Source organism: Ostrea edulis, chromosome 9, assembly GCF_947568905.1.
Source record: "Ostrea edulis chromosome 9, xbOstEdul1.1, whole genome shotgun sequence".
Classification (NCBI taxonomy): Eukaryota; Metazoa; Mollusca; class Bivalvia; order Ostreida; family Ostreidae; genus Ostrea; species Ostrea edulis.
Window position 1 is genome coordinate 64,701,597 of NC_079172.1, and position 17,046 is coordinate 64,718,642.

General features: G+C 36.5%; 1 pseudogene; it reads right to left on the bottom strand.

The window, feature by feature from the left end:
- Window positions 1-3,382: 3,382 nt before the first annotated feature.
- On the bottom strand, window positions 3,383-5,771 carry LOC125658744 (tripartite motif-containing protein 3-like; annotated as a pseudogene).
- Window positions 5,772-17,046: the final 11,275 nt, after the last annotated feature.

Below are 17,046 nucleotides of genomic sequence, written 5' to 3' on the forward strand. Positions count from 1 at the left end.
GAGGCAACAAAATGGGGGCTGTCCTTCGGATGAGACCGCAAAAACCGAGGTACCGTGTCACAGCAGGTGTGGCACGATAAAGATCCCTCCCTGCTCAAAGGCCATACGTCGAAATTTTAGTCCTTCACCGTAAATGGTGACGTCTCCATATGAGTGAAATATTCTCGAGACGGATGTTAAACAACATTCAATCAATCAACCCTAGTGAAATGTTTTATCCACATCCTTCAATTTGGATGTTTGCCCTCGTTTGTACCACAGTGGTCTTGATCTAGTTTGGAGAGTTTGTCATTTAAGGTTTCTTGAATAAAAAAATTTGCATCATTTTCCTGGTTTTCAACGCGATCAGTTCTTTACATGTAATGTTTTGTTCGTCTGTAAGTACATGTGCACTTTGTATATCACCTGATCTTGTCTAGGTTTATTGGGCAGTATTTGTTGCTCCACTGTGAAATCCCTTGAAAAAACATCAGATCACGGCGGGTGTGACCAGTCGATAGGGGATGCTTACTCCTCCTAGGCACCTGATCCCACCTCTGGTATGTCTAGGGGTCCGTGTTTGCCCTACTTTTAATTCATGCATCCATTTTTTTCCCCTTTCTATCAAGTGTTCTTCATTCGTCTCTCTCCAATAACATAACCCCTCCCACTCTGATCTGAGATAATAAGCACGTTGTACTCTTTGATTGTAAGGTCTAGCGCTTCTTTTTACTTGTCATTAATGTCAACCATGTTTCTCTACACCTTGCCGTAAATAACTCCAAACATTCCTAAACGTAATTTTAGAAGAGTACTTACTACGGGTGGTATCAGAGTACTTACTATGCACAGTATCAGAGTACTTACTACGGGTGGTATCAGAGTACTTACTACGGGTGGTATCAGAGTACTTACTATGGGCGACATCAGAGTACTTACTATGGGCGATATCAGAGTACTTACTATGTACAGTATCAGAGTACTTACTACGGGTGGTATCAGAGTACTTACTATACATGGTATCAGAGTACTTACTATGCATGGTATCAGAGTACTTACTATGCGTGGTATAAGTCTACTTACTATGTGTGGTATCAGAGTACTTACTATGTGTGATATCAGAGTACTTACTATGTTTGGAATTGCAAATAGGGTGGGGTCATGTAAAAAAAAAATTCCAAGAACCACTGGGCCAGAAAAGCTTAAATGTAAAAGACAGCTCCCTGAAAATTTGCAGATTCCAGTTTGTTAAAATCATCATCCCCGGGGGGTAGGGTGGGGCCACAAAATAGAATAAAAATTTACATGGCAATATACATGTATGGGGAAATCTTTAAAAATCTTCAAGAATCACTGAGCAAGAGTAGAGATTTACCTGAAAGCTCCCAGGCGTAAAGTAGATTAAATTTTGTTCAGATCAGGACCCCCGGGTGTAGGGTGGGGCCATAATAGGGGATCAAAGTTTTACATGCTAATATATCTCCAGAACCAATGGGCCAATTTCAATCAAACTTGGTACAAATTCACCTAGGGTGAAGGGGATAATCACGAAAAGAAAAAAGGGGTGGGTTATTTAAAAATCTTCCTCTCAAGAACCACAGGGCCAGAAAAGTTGAAATTTCACGAAAGCTTCCCGACATAGAGTAGATTTTAAGTTAGTAAAAACCATGGTCCCTGGGGGTAAGGTGGAGCCACAATAGGGAATCAAATTTTACATGCTTATATAAAGGAAAAAATATCTAATCTCATATATTTTATTTCCACTTCAGAGTACTTGTGTGTGGAATCAGAGTGATGTTTAACGAAATAATATTTTTTGATGGCTGATCACTAGATATGAATATTTCCTTTTTCCATTTTTGTTCAAGAAGCAACTGTATATGTCTATGCGCCAACCTAGCCCCAAAGAATTAACTGAAACTGAAATTGCATAACATGGATGTGCCTCAACACCAATAAGACCAACATAACCTTGCTGTTATGATTAAAACAAAGGTCACAAGGGCATACATCATGGTATGAATTGAATGATCTAGCCATACGAAATATCTATACAGCTCCATCTTAAATAGTTTATGAGATATTGATTAGGTCAGGCTTTTAAAAATAAGGTCACAAAATCAAACACGCTTGTATCACAAGGTTATGTCATTAAAGATTTATAAACAAAATATGAAAGCCCTACCTTGAATAGTTCTGAAGATATTTGATAGGTTACATTTTCCAACAAGTAGGTTACTATAAGACCACAAGGTCAAAGTGTGAAATGCCGTGAAGGAGACTGTTCGATTACATTTATCTATCATGTGTAGATTCTAAATAATTCTAATGAACTTTTAGTAAATTTGAAATCGCAAAACTTTCTCTCACATCAACAATATCAAAATGTATGACTTTTCAACACTTTACACGACCATTCCTCGCGATAAATTAAAGACTAGCCCTTCTGACATCATAGACAGTTGCGTTGGTGATCAGGTCTTCCAACAGTCTTCTGAATGGCCTATATTTTTGCAATTACTTCCCTTGCACTGGAAGTTAGGGATGGGGGGGGGGGTTCCACTTATGATTGCGATCCTAAACTTCACATAAATATTATTTACAACTAGTGTATAGTAAATCTGATGTTACCAAATTCTTTATTAAGCTCAGTTTTAACTGGTTGTATTGTACCCATGACAAGAACAAGGTTTAATTTCTTCAATTTTATTGGAGAAAACTTTAAAGAATATCCACTTCGTCAAATTCTAGAGTTTGGGAAGGGGGATGTTATAGGTGTATTCGACATTTATTTCTGTCCAAGTTATAATGCAATTAATACCGAGAATTTCAGTAATAATCTGTTTTAAAACAACAGAAACGTAGAATTAAAAGCATAATGTAGGCATAAAAGGTGAAGGTAACGAACAGTAATCAATCTCATATCTCCTATGAGCAATACAAAATAGCGAGTTGGGGAAACACGGACCCCTGGACACACCAGAGGTGGGATCAGGTGCCTAGGAAGAGTAAGCATCCCTTGTCGACCTGTCACACCCACTGAGCCCTATATCGTGCACCAGGCATGTAGCATCGTTTTAAAAAGGGGGTGACTTTATGATATTGCCCGACAATTCTTGACAAGTAAATTTTAGAAAATAATAAAAATTAAAGCTCGAGAGGGAAGGTGGCATGGGTTGATCTTTCAGTTCTATTCATCATCAATTAAATTTTATATTTCCAATACCATTCACAGTGATTTTTTATAGAGGGGGGGGTGCTACCAGTCTATCTATAGATCGATCTCTGCACTTAAAAATATTCAACTTTGCAGAGGGGGCAGACCCATTGTAGCTACGTGCCTGATAATTGTTTTTGTGCTCATTTGAGTAATAATTGAAGTGCAAGAGGAGCTTAGTTAAAGTTTTTTGAAAATTTCCAAAAACTAGGTCAATGGGCAATCTAAAGGTCACAAGGACAACAATTCTGGTTCTGGCTTCGTTGGAAAGGGATTCTCACGAAAACTGCATACGTTTAATATAAAAACAGTACCTCTTAGGATTTGAAAGATATGGCTTAAAAGATATAGGTCGAAGGTCACCAGGTCAAACACTTTGGTACCAATGGAAAGATCTTGCTTCAATCAGACACAAATAAACAACCACAAATCTACTGTGTCAATGCACAGGTTAGTTACACGTTACAAACTCTGCTGTAATTAACACACGGCTGTAATTAACATACGGCTGTAATTAACACACGGCTGTAATTAACAGTCTTCACACAAAAGGGTAATTACATAGTGTTTAGAGATGTAATTGACAGTTTTTCTAGATGTAATTAACACTGTTTAATAGCTGTAATCCACAGAGCTGTAATTAACACTGTTGAATTGTGTAATTTACACTGTGCTTAGATATGTAATTAACACTGTGTTTATAGATATTGGATTTTCTTCAATTTAGCAGTGTTACGCTCAGCTACAAAGAGGTTGTTTCTGATGTCCACGCATAAACCGAATGGAGAATTTAAATCACAGTGAATGTAACGGAGGAACTGTCCGTCCTGATCTATGATGTCGATACAGTCATTGTCATAGTCTGCTATCAGGATGTGACTCTGGCTGTCTGTAGTGATGCCGTCTGGATCAAATGATTGCTCGGTATTAGAGGGATGACCAGTGTATCTAAATCGGAGTTCTCCTGACTGATTGACCACCACTACTGCATCAACTCCCCAGTCAACCACACAGATATCCAGGTTCCTGTTCTCACTGATGTAACGAGCAGATGAATAGAGAGGACGGCCCTGATCATCAAACTGAATGCTTTGTTTCTCTGTGGAGCCGGAGTAACGCACGACTTTGGATTGTTTTCCATCATCACTGGTCATGGTAACCAGGAGATCATCAGAGGCGGTACGACAGACACCGCAAGGTCTCCACCCCTGTAGTGTGATCACAGTCTGTATCTTTTTATTCTTGACCAGGTTCACAGTGTTATCATGATAGTCAGTATAAACAAGATCTCCGTCCCGTGTCACTGCTATGTCCTCTGGTTGTCTCCCTGACTTGGTTTGTATTGATGTCAGTAGTTTACTCTGGAGGTTGAGCAGCTTCATGATTTCGTTATCCCCGCCTGTCCAAACTTGTTCTTCACTGACACAGCTAACACCGTATAGTCCGCTATACCCAGTGTCTATGGTGGCAGTGACGCGCGGTTCATCAAGAAGTGGTTTGAATGGAGGAGACGATACAGCTTCTGCTGACTTCATTGTGTAGCCTTGTTCTGTGTTAATGGATAATGGCGACAGAGAACCAGACATTTCACGGAGCTGTTCTGTATTTATTTTCTGAGGTGACAAACTTGGTAATGTAACTTGGACTTTTGGTGGTAATCTCCTGAACTCGGCATTCCTAGATTAGGGAGACGTCATTGGATTCCAATATTGCCTTCAGATTTAGAATGATTTGTTTGAGTTCAGTAATACTGTGTGTGATTTCATCTGTGTTTTTATTTAAGGCAGCCAGATGTTTTGTTTTCATTTCCGCAATGTCGGATTTCCGCTGGTTGACAATGGCGGTGGACATCGGAGACAAATTTTTCATATCGGGGATAAATTTTGGTCTCGAGTTCTTCCAAATCTTTTCGTAAACCTTGTGTTTTAGTGCTGAGTTTTTTCATAACTTCTGATAACTTGTGTCCTTCATGTTGACTAGAGGCGACGCAGGTAAAACAGACGGGAAGGTCGCATTTCTCACAGTGAAGTTCACAATGTTTGTCAGGGTGGCTGGGACATTTTGGGCAATTAGGGGTAGACATTTTTTGTTTATAGGGCACACCGTTGTGTCTTTTAGACGAATCCAAGAGATGTTTTCCTACACAGTTAGTATAGAGATTTATATTACAACGTTCACAGTGACTCTGTAGGGGGGCAGTTTCACAGGAGTCACACAGCAGGACGTCCTGGGCACTGCGCCGGGGGTGCAGCATGTCTGGTGTCTGGGTCACATTAGTACTTCGCACTGTCGGAAAAAGAAATTGTTAATTTTTTAAGATATGAATTTCAATAAACAAGTTACATGTAACAGATTAAAACAATTTACACGCTAGAATGACACCATATTGTTATTTCTTTCATAATAAATGTTACAATATCACATATATACATTTATTAATATCACAATGATAGTGTAGCCATTAACTCCCCCCCCCCCTTCCAAGTCTAAAATTCGATACATGTATATTACAACGATCATTGTAAGCAAAACTATCTTAACAATTTGTTTGATCATTCAAACACAATTACATGTACATTCCACAGGCACTTGTTTCTGTATATAAGTTTTGACGTCTGTATACTAATATTATTAGTATACAGACGTCAAAACTTATATACAGAAACAAGTGTATAAGTTTTGACGTCTGTATACTAATATTATTAGTATACAGACGTCAAAACTTATATACAGAAACAAGTGCCTGATAGACAACAGCATCGTTTGTGTGGCGGAAGGGGGGGGGGGGGGGGATCGTGCATAGACACATGCAGCATCGTTTGTAAAAATGTTCATATACAACATGTAGGTGTCACCATGATTCCTAGCATATAGATGGGTGCAAATACGAAACTAAGACACGTGGTCAGTTGCTGAAGAAATTCCGGTGAAAACATGCAGGGTCTAGCAAAAGGTCTGCAGCTGTGAGGGAAGGTGGATGGTCCCATATGAGAGGTAGATTTTTGAGAAGGGCAGATAGGGTTCTTGATTGTGCACAGTGTCTAAATCCCCATGTTTGGTACTGTGATGGTGTGGGGGTGGTGCAGATTAGCCCAAATGAGGGAAAATCAAAGCAAAAAAGGGGAACCAGCTCAGAGCATGTTTTGTGCACCAGCACCAGTATTTATAGATTGCATGTAATTTTTAGGGGCATCATTTATTAACTACACTAATATGAAATACAAGTATTGACATAAAAGGGAAATATGATTTTTCATTAGTCTGTCATAATCTGACTTTGGTGTATACCCCCTATCCACATGTTTCAAAACCAAAGAAACTGTCCCCTGCCACCTATATTGAACAATCAATTTAACAGCACGTTCGACAAATGTTCGATACTCTTAACTTTATAACACATTTGCACCCCTTTCATTTTGGAGAGAGAGAGAGAGAGAGAGAGAACAGCTGAATTACTGGAGGCTGTCATTTAAATTGAGTGGCGACGGCCAGTTAAATTAATATGAATTATAAACCCTGGCCCCTACCGGCTTCCGTACTATTTAGTATACTATATTTTTTTTTATTTCCAATCAAGGGCCCTCAAGGGGCAGCAATACATACAAATGATGTACATATACATATATGTTATCTTTAGATACATATATATTATCTCCTTTTTGTTCACACTGACCCAGTTTTTGATACAGTATGTGTACACAGGAGTGAGGGATTCTATTGAAACTATCTCGTTGATAATATAATCTTATAAAAAAATGTTCTGATTTTACACCTTGTATTTGAAAATAATTTTGTATACAGAGTTTAAACGGCATACATGTAGCATCGTTTTACAATGCGTGTGTGTGGAGAAGGGGGCGTGTCTCTGAATATCTGAGAATTCTCGACAAAAAACAAAAACCCATATTTACCCAAACTTAGAAGATTTAGATTTGGATGTTGAGGGGGTTGTTTCCGCTTTCCGGCTAGGTAGATAGGTATTCTTACATTTCCAAGTACCAATTACTTCTGTTATTCGTCATCCCGGGAATCTATCCATGTGGCGCTCGGTCCAGTCTTTCGTTTACCAAAATTTATTTCAGTACCCCATAAGAAATATAATTTCACCATCAAAAGAATAATGCAAGCTTTCAATTAATTTATATATGAATTTCTTATATTTTTCTTCAGGAATGGTTAAAATGGTGGTTTGTCTGCAAATGAGAGATGTCAGAGGCCAGATTGTGCTGTGGTTTGATGCATGATATGAATATCTAATAACACATGTCTATAAGATTCAGATAGATATTTTGGTTTTCAAATAAAAAATATTGATAAAGATTTGAAACATTGTTTGTTAATATATATATATATATATATACACACACACATGTATTTTTCAATTTACAACTAAAATTTTCAACGAAGTTGTCAATTAGAAGGAAAAAAATCAAACAAATATTCAACCAAAATTCAGATATATTGCGATTTTTCAAATTCTGACCAAATCCGATCGAAATTATAAAAAGTGGCCATGGAGAAGAAACCCTGATTCCCTTGTTGTAAAATAGTGGATACATAAAGCGAACTAATTTCATGATGAAAAGGGGGGGGGGGGGGGAGGTGGCCGAGTGGTTAGAGCATCGCACTCAAAATCACACGGCCTCTCACCTCTGTCGGCGCGGGTTCGAATCCCCCTCGAGCCGGTAAGTGGGAAAGTTTCCCAGTTTACTTACTTTCGGAAGGTCGGTGGTCTCAGACTTCCCAGGTACATTGTATCTGAGTTCTCTCTTCCACCAATAAAAACTGGGCGCCACCGTATAACTGAAAAATTGTTGAGTGTGGCGGAAAACTTCCCAGGTACATTGTATCTGAGTTCTCTCTTCCACCAATAAAAACTGGGCGCCACCGTATAACTGAAAAATTGTTGAGTGTGGCGGAAAACATCAATCAATCGTGATGAAAAGTGCATAACATTCTAGTATTTTCTATCAACATTTTATCGAGATCGTTACTTTTTTCTCTGCATGTTTGGTTCAAATTTGAAAAAATAGCATTATTTCTGTTTGGTCATTTTATTTCAATTTCCTTTAAAAATTATATAGACATCCAGTGCAACTTTTTTCCGTTATGGTCTAAGGGAGATAATTCTCAGTATTTCCCTTCTCTTCCAATGAATCCTTTTTGAAATAATACACAAGAAATAAATTATATGGTTTATTTACAGCACAGTGAATATATATCCAAAATGAAAAAAAAGAAAAAATAATCTTCGAACAGAACGTATCCACATATAGAAATAGAAAGACTCACTCAAGTCGCTCTTAACCTAAACCCGTCGCTCGCGCGGAGTAATACAATGTAACAAATACCCATTGCAATGCTACATATAAACTATGCAAGGGCGGATCCAGAGGGGGTGGTCCAGGAGGTCCGGACCCTCCCCCACCCCTCTTTTTAAGATTTATTAAATTTTAACGAGTCTTTGGGTCAAAATGATATGAAAGATGGATACTTACATGTAATTACATCATTCATCAACATCAGTGTATCATTTAAAGTAATTCCATCCTCCTGTGATGTCATCAGATTTTGCAAAATCAATTATTTATTTAGATTTATGCATGATACGAACATAAATTTTGTTGGAGTATTTTCCGATACTTATTGTAAAAAATCTTGTTAAAAATAAACTATTTTAAAAGTCTAAGTTATCGAGGAATAATCAATGAAACGTCAAAATATTGAATCCAAGGGCAATAACTCTGTTTCTATTGATTTCTTTATCTAGTCTATTATGCGATAGATTTCCTTTATTTTTTACAGACATTTTGTATATTTTTGTGAAGATAAAGTTTCATGAAATTGTTATGAATGTTACTATATCGTCTTAACCAGTTTTTATGAAAATTTGATAACGTTGTTTAAGAAAAATAGCAATTTTCTGACGGCGATATATGATTCTGTTTCTGTACGTCTCTCATCTTAAAAAGTGTGATGACCTATGTATTTTATTGGATAATTTGTTAGTTTTAACTCTAATGAATGGAAATAAATACACTTTTCAAACTTGTATCAGATAAAACTGCGAGTATGGAGTCACCTTAAGTCTAGGATAAATAAGACAACACACTGGTATATATTTATGATATTTTCGTCAGATACAAGTACCAGACCCCCGGCCTCTTCGGAGTATTTTTTTAAATTTCAATTCGAAATAAGATCTGAGTATGGCGACTAGAATGACTAGAACTTTGAAAACTAGTAATACATAAACTAAAACATTTTCATGTACAAAAACTATCCCAAGCTCTCCCCTATGATGTTATGTAAACACGTAAAGGTGTAAAATGGGGTCGGGGTACAGGTTGTGAAAAGTACCTAAAAGATCAAGTGCTAGACCCCCCCCCTTCACAAATTCCTGAATCCGCCTATGCTATAGGCCTATACTGTTACGTAAATTATCGCTTCATTTGTCATTGCGAGCTTGTATCACTCTTTCAATGCTGAAATCATAGTGATGTTTTGTAAACTGCCGAGAGTTCAAGCAACATCCCAAGAACAGTCCAGTATGGTGCACCTCTGTATTTTACGGGGGGGGGGGGGGTGTCTCTGAGGAGACATGAAAAGAGCCATTTTCATCAGGTAGCTGTCAATGTTTTCTGACATTTGTAAAATTACATTAAAATCAATAGAAGTATTACAATTTGCATTTTGTAGACTGAAAAGGGACTTAGTGCTCTAAAAAATAACTTGATAAGTAAGAACCGAATTGGGATCAAAGAAAATTGTCGTACATCAGATCACATATTTACTCTAAAATCTATCATCAATCAATATAAAAAGAAAAAAGTTTTTGCTGCTTTTATTGACTTAAAGAGGGAGGGTCTATTTTATCTGTTGCTCAAACATAATGTTCCGACCAAAGTATTCAATATAATACACTCAATGTACACTGAAACTAAAAGTCAAATAAAGTTTAATGAAGGCTTGAGTAAACCCTTTCTCTCAACTCGTGGTGTCAAACAAGGGGATGTGTTAAGCCCACTCTTATTCAATAGATTCATAAATAAGATAGTTGATGAATTGTATAATTGTAAGTCAGATCCTGTCCATGTAGGGGAAATTAAATTAAGTTGTTGTTTTTTTTGTATGCAGATGATTTAGTCATTCTATCTAGTACCCCTGATGGTCTTCAATGTAGCCTGAATGAGTTAAATGAATTCTGTTCCACGTGGAGACTTGAAGTCAACACAATGAAATCTAAAGTTTTAGTATTCAATTCCAATGGGAAATCCTTCATAAATTACTGCAGATATAATGATCAAATCATTGAAACTGTTAGCCAGAATAATTATCTAGGAATAGTTTTAAAAACAATTACAAGTTTAACTTAGGGATAGCATCACTTATGGATTAAGCAAGAAAAGCTTATTTCAAGGTTAAAAAATTAGTAGGTCTTAATGTTTCCTGTAATTTACTTGAAAAGTTGTATGATTCACTAGTTTTACCAATTTCTCTCTATTGTTGCGAGGTATGGGGAAGTGGTTTAAAGATTAGAGATAATGATTCAGACCCTTTTGAATTACTGCATTCTAAATTTATCAAAGCAATTCTAGGTGTTCATTGCAAAACTTCAAATGTTGCTTGCAGAGCAGAGCTTAATAGATTAATCATTGAATTTGATCTTTATAAAATGAGAATAATTATCTAGGCATTTATATCCATTATTAGGAACGTCACAGAAATTATCGAAATGTAGAAACCTTTGTATTAATGTTGGTGAAATCTTTATAGAAAATGTCAAATGTGCCAAACTTTTAGGTGTTTACATCGATAAATGTCTTACGTGGTCTTATCACACAAATGCCTTATGTAAAAAACTTAGTCAGAAACTAGGTGTTTTAAGGAGATTGAGTACTTTTATGTCAAAGGAGGCACTACTCAAAATTTACAATACTGTTGTTTTTCCTCATTTTAATTATTGTTGTACAGTATGGCAGGATACAAAGAACAAGACAAATATTGATAGGCTTTTTAAATTACAAAAGAGGGCAGCAAGAATCATTTTACATATCAAAGTACCTCATTCAGTGTCAACTTCTTGAATGCTATCAAATTTGAGATGGATGCCTTTGATTGACTATTTTATTTATCGAAAAATTATTCTTATGTTTAAAGTTTTACATCATATGACTCCAAAGTATTTACATGTTTTTAGATTTGTGAATGAGGTAAACACAAGAAATACAAGACAGAGCTCTACAAATTTTATCTATGTTACAAGAGCCAAAACAGAATATTTTAGAAGATCTTTTATCATTTCAGCAGCAATTTTATGGAACTCGTTACCAGATTTTATAAGAAAATGTACAACTACCACATCTTTTAAATCAGCCTATCTAAAACATTATTTTGACACTCAATGATACTCGTGTGTTTATTGTCTCTTTTCATTTAGTTCTTATCTGTATGTATATAAATTGTGATATTTCCATGCTTTGTGATATATTATGTTCTCGATATGTATATATGTTATAGACAGGACCACAATGTAAACTAGTTTATACAACTAATTGTGCAATCCTGTATAAATAAAGGATATTATTATTATTATTATTATTATTACTGCCACTATCAAAAATATAATGATACAATCCATGAAATTTCTAAATCATCTAACTGAGTCAAACAATTCCCTAGCTCATGAGATCTTGATTTATACATGGGATTCTAATCCACAGGCTATTTAAACAATAATTTGTACGTGAACTAATATACCCGCCAATGATTTTAATGAAATACACGCTTAGGTCTACAACCAATCGCACATTCGCGGTCCAGTTCGGCAAGCCGAGAAGTTGCGATTGTATTACAACACCATCAGCATAAAATTTTGTAGGTATTCATGCAGTGTTAGTTATACTCATAATAGTTTTGACTAGGCCCATATTTATCATTTTATGAAGATTTATATAAAGTGTAATTATATTACTTGTATACATCTCATTCAACGAAGGACAACCCCCCCCCCTTCCCGAGAACAACGATTGAACACAACTTTAACACATCGATAACATTTTTGAATACGTTATTCACCTGATATTTTCGATGTTCTTAATTTTTTTTCCCGTGATTAGAGAAGTCACTGAACATACGACTTTTTGTAATAATTTATTAACAGCTACTGATATGTACAAACACACGGATAAAAGCAAAAAAGTTTTTATTTTGGTTGAACATGTAATCTGATGACACAGATCTTGAAAGAACGTAATAAGTAGAAAACTTTCCAATACGTCAGGTGTCAAATGGTCCGGGACTGTTCTGGGAAGTTTGCGCTTTTTAACTTTAAAGTTCAAGCATTTTACCGAAATCAGGGTGTACACTGCCGGACAATGTCCAAGAAATCAGGGTGTACACTGCCGGACAATGTCCAAGAAATCAGGGTGTACACTGCCGGACAATGTCCAAGAAATCAGGGTGTACACTGCCGGACAATGTCCAAGAAACCAGGGTGTACACTGCCGGACAATGTCCAAGAAACCAGGGTGTACACTGCCGGACAATGTCCAAGAAATCAGGGTGTACACTGCCGGACAATGTCCAAGAAACCAGGGTGTACACTGCCGGACAATGTCCAAGAAATCAGGGACCAGTTTCACAAGATATGCAAATGTATGCATAAATTAATCCAAGTCAGGGCCGTAAATTACATGGAGGCGGAGGAGGCAGCTGCCTCCTCCAACTTTTGAGCCAAAAAAAATTAAAATTTAAAGTTCATTAGAATTTATGTTGTTTCCAATAACTAAGAACATGATACCTCCCTTAAAAAGCATTCCAAATCTTTCTTTTAGAATGAGTTAGTCAAGTAACATCTTAGAAGGCCCTAGAATCAAGGATTTTGCACGAACCGTGTTCAGTGTGCACAAAATGTGCTCAGCGTCTGGGGGCCTGGGCGGCCCCCAGACCACAGGAACTTGTTTCTGTAAATGACTTATGACCTCTGTATACTAATAACAACACAAGGTACCCAGCTTCAAATGACACAGAACGGCACCCCCTGAGAATGTCGGCCTGTTGAGCCTCCAGGGAATATGCGATGCTAATGTATTTACTACCGTTGTATTGTACAATCATTCAACTTAAAAACCATGTATGACATGACTGCATTCATTGCCTCTTATCGCCGAAAACTGCAACAAAAAATGGATTTTCCGTTTTATACCACGAAGTGCTATGTACTGATACCGCACAGAATACGTGGGCGATTTTGACTGGCTAGTACGCTCTTCTAAAATTACGTTTGGAACTCTTTAGAGTTATTTATAGAAAGATAGAGCATCAGAAATGAATTAAAAATAACAGGCAAAAGGATGATTTTAATGGTGACCATTAACCACAATTGATCTTATTTTATATAATTTAGTTACTAACATTAGGGGGGAAATGCTACAAAAAAGTAAAGGGGACTCCATCCCCCCATATTTTTCCACAGACACCTGATAACTATACCCCCCCTTCTGATTTTTTTTGCGGTGACAATTCCTCCAAAATGTGTGGATTCCTTGTCTCTCTCAACCCAATTTCGATTGATGTAGTTGTTTCACGCTTTTCACAAGCGTTAGAGATTGGCCTTCTACTGGACTGGTATAATATAGAATATACTTATTATAAACAGTATAAGGTATTTAAGGCTTACAAAAAAGCATATTTACGATTACATAAATCGAAATTAGGATGGAATAGACGGGAAATTCACACATTTCGGAGAAATAATCGCCGCCCCAAAAAATCAGAAAAAGGGGGGGGGGGTGTCCATACTTCAGATCCCTGTGAATTTTTCCATATCGGCACAGATCCGTAATATTAGGGATGCAGGGGAGGGGGTTCGCCGGAGAAGTTGGAAGTTGCACATGGCTTGTTTAAATTTCCTGACAGACAATGATAAAAATATGATAGTCATGATAAAGACCTTCAGAACCTTAATTAGTGTGTGCAAAGGGGGGGGGGGGGGTTATAGTGTTCGTCATTGCTGTCTCAATTTTTCCCCCTCAGGCTGGGAGGGGGGGGGGGGGTCATTCTTTGCTCCAGGGTTTCAATTCATAACTTTCAAGCTTACATGCATTAATATCTTCTCATTCACTACTACATAGTACTATCAAAAATAGTGGAGGGGCCATTCTCGCAATACAGTGTATATCTTCATTTGCATGCATGAAAATAACAGTTAATATTAAGGGTTGGCTAGTCGCCTCCGAAAAACATTGATATGTGCCTGCAGCGTTCTTGGTACTTATGGTGGGTTTCATAAAACTTCAATGTAACAACAGGTACTTGCCACATCAATACATACCACAAAGTCAATAACACATCACTAAAAAAATTGTTCTATTTTGCATACTTCCTAAAAATCTTTTATCTGTATTTTCTCTGACTTTCCATAGATCTGCATGAAACATGCAATTGACAGAAATATTTCTCATACTAGTTAACGAAGTTGTATTTACAGTAAGTCATAATTTCATTATTATCTTCATCAGAAATGATTCCGACACGAAAATATATTTAAATCTCCACTCGGGAAGTCTTAGCTTCTATCTTCAGATGACATGTAAAATCCCGAAACGTACGAACAGCTTTGGTTTTTTTGAGTAACTAAAAATAGCGTACAGGGTCTTCAATATTCAAAATTTTTATTTTGTTAACAAAGCAAATGTTCAAGATTTTTTGGTAATAAACATCGTATCAATTTATTGTGATAATAAAACAATGAGACTTTATTTTTCAACACAACGAATATACAATTTTCATTCTGTGCGGTATCAGTACATAGCACTTCGTGGTATAAAACGGAAAATCCATGTTTTGTTGCAGTTTTCGGCGATAAGAGGCAACGAATGCAGTCATGTCATACATGGTTTTTAAGTTGAATGATTGTACAATACAACGGTAGTAAATACATTAGCATCGCATATTCCCTGGAGGCTCAACAGGTCGACATTCTCAGGGGGTGCCGTTCTGTGTCATTTGAAGCTGGGTACCTTGTGTTGTTATTAGTATACAGAGGTCATAAGAGAAACAAGTGCCAGTGCCCCAGACCCCCGCCTAATTTCCTGCCTCCTCCAAATTGAAGGTTAATTTACGGCCCTGCAAGTGTGCAATAAAATTCTGTACAAACAAGTTTATTTTTACAATAGCATTGTATATTTTCTTCCTGTATCGTTTCTCACTTATCTTAGGAAGATTTTATGGCTTTTGGACGAAAATACATGCAAATTGTATAATTTTAATTTCTTACAAAAAGTACCAGGTTGTTTGGATCTTGGTATTTTAGGAAAGATAACTCTTCCACCCGGAATTTCAAAACCAACATTTTTTTATAAAGTTTTTTTTTATACATGGCTGTATAGAATTTTTTTTTTAATTTTACCTTTTCATATCATTAGTATACATATGCATTTTCTATATACAGAAGTTGGTACAGATTTAACCACCAGTTTTCAAGAAATTGAATTTTTAATATTAAAAACTTTTTTCCTGAAATGATAAAAAGAATATGATGACTAAAAATACTGTTTTGTTGCATTTTAATTCGAACACCGTAAACATGAATATCTCGAAAGACAAAATGAGGAGTTCTGGAGCATGCAATTAAAAATTGAGGAAATTCAATTTTCTTTAAAAACTTAATATTGCGAAAAATAGACGGCAGATACTTGTGATATGGGGTTATTACCGATGTTTCTATAAATATGTGAGGAATTGGTACAGAAAAAATCACGAGGGAGATGAATGAGGAAGAAAGTAAAAATTATATATATATATCAGACTTTCGATATAGCGTTTCTATAAAAATATCATTCAATGTTTTCATATGTGTATCACAATTTCTATAATCAAATAGTACACAAACCGAGTGTAACTTTTGAAATACAAAATAACGTGTAAGGTCATATAATTATAAAAAAAGAAAGAAAGAAAGAAGTATAGTGTATTAAATTTTATAAATACATTGAATATTTCAACGTCTTATTTATATTTTTATATACTTTAATCATTCATATAGCATTTAAACCCACTCATGCAGTTTTAAAAAAGATTATTGCGTTTGACGAGAAGAAACGACGTGTATTCATATTTCTGCCGCACTAGACAAACACTAACATTACAAGATTGCTACACGTAGCCATGTCTCCCACCGCCGCAAAAAAAGTTGAAGCACAAAAGTCCCATAACTCCTGTACTAAAATTTGTCGAATCAAAATGACGGCGCAATATGATGAACTACATATGGTGACTAACAATCCTACAAAATTTGAATGAAATCCAGTGAGCGGTTTTGGGGGAGTTGCGTCCACAAAGTGTTCCTAAAGTGTAGCACGTACAAATTCAACAAAGTCCCATAACTCCTGTAAAAATTGTCGAATCACGGCAAAATGGCAGCGCAATATGATCGACTTACTGAACAAAATCCGTTCAGGGCCGTAAATTAACCTTCAATTTGGAGGAGGCAGGAAATTAGGCGGGGGTCTGGGGCACTGGCACTTGTTTCTCTTATGACCTCTGTATACTAATAACAACACAAGGTACCCAGCTTCAAATGACACAGAACGGCACCCCCTGAGAATGTCGACCTGTTGAGCCTCCAGGGAATATGCGATGCTAATGTATTTACTACCGTTGTATTGTACAATCATTCAACTTAAAAACCATGTATGACATGACTGCATTCGTTGCCTCTTATCGCCAAAAACTGCAACAAAACATGGATTTTCCGTTTTATACCACGAAGTGCTATGTACTGATACCGCACAGAATGAAAATTGTATATTCGTTGTGTTGAAAAATAAAGTCTCATTGTTTTATTA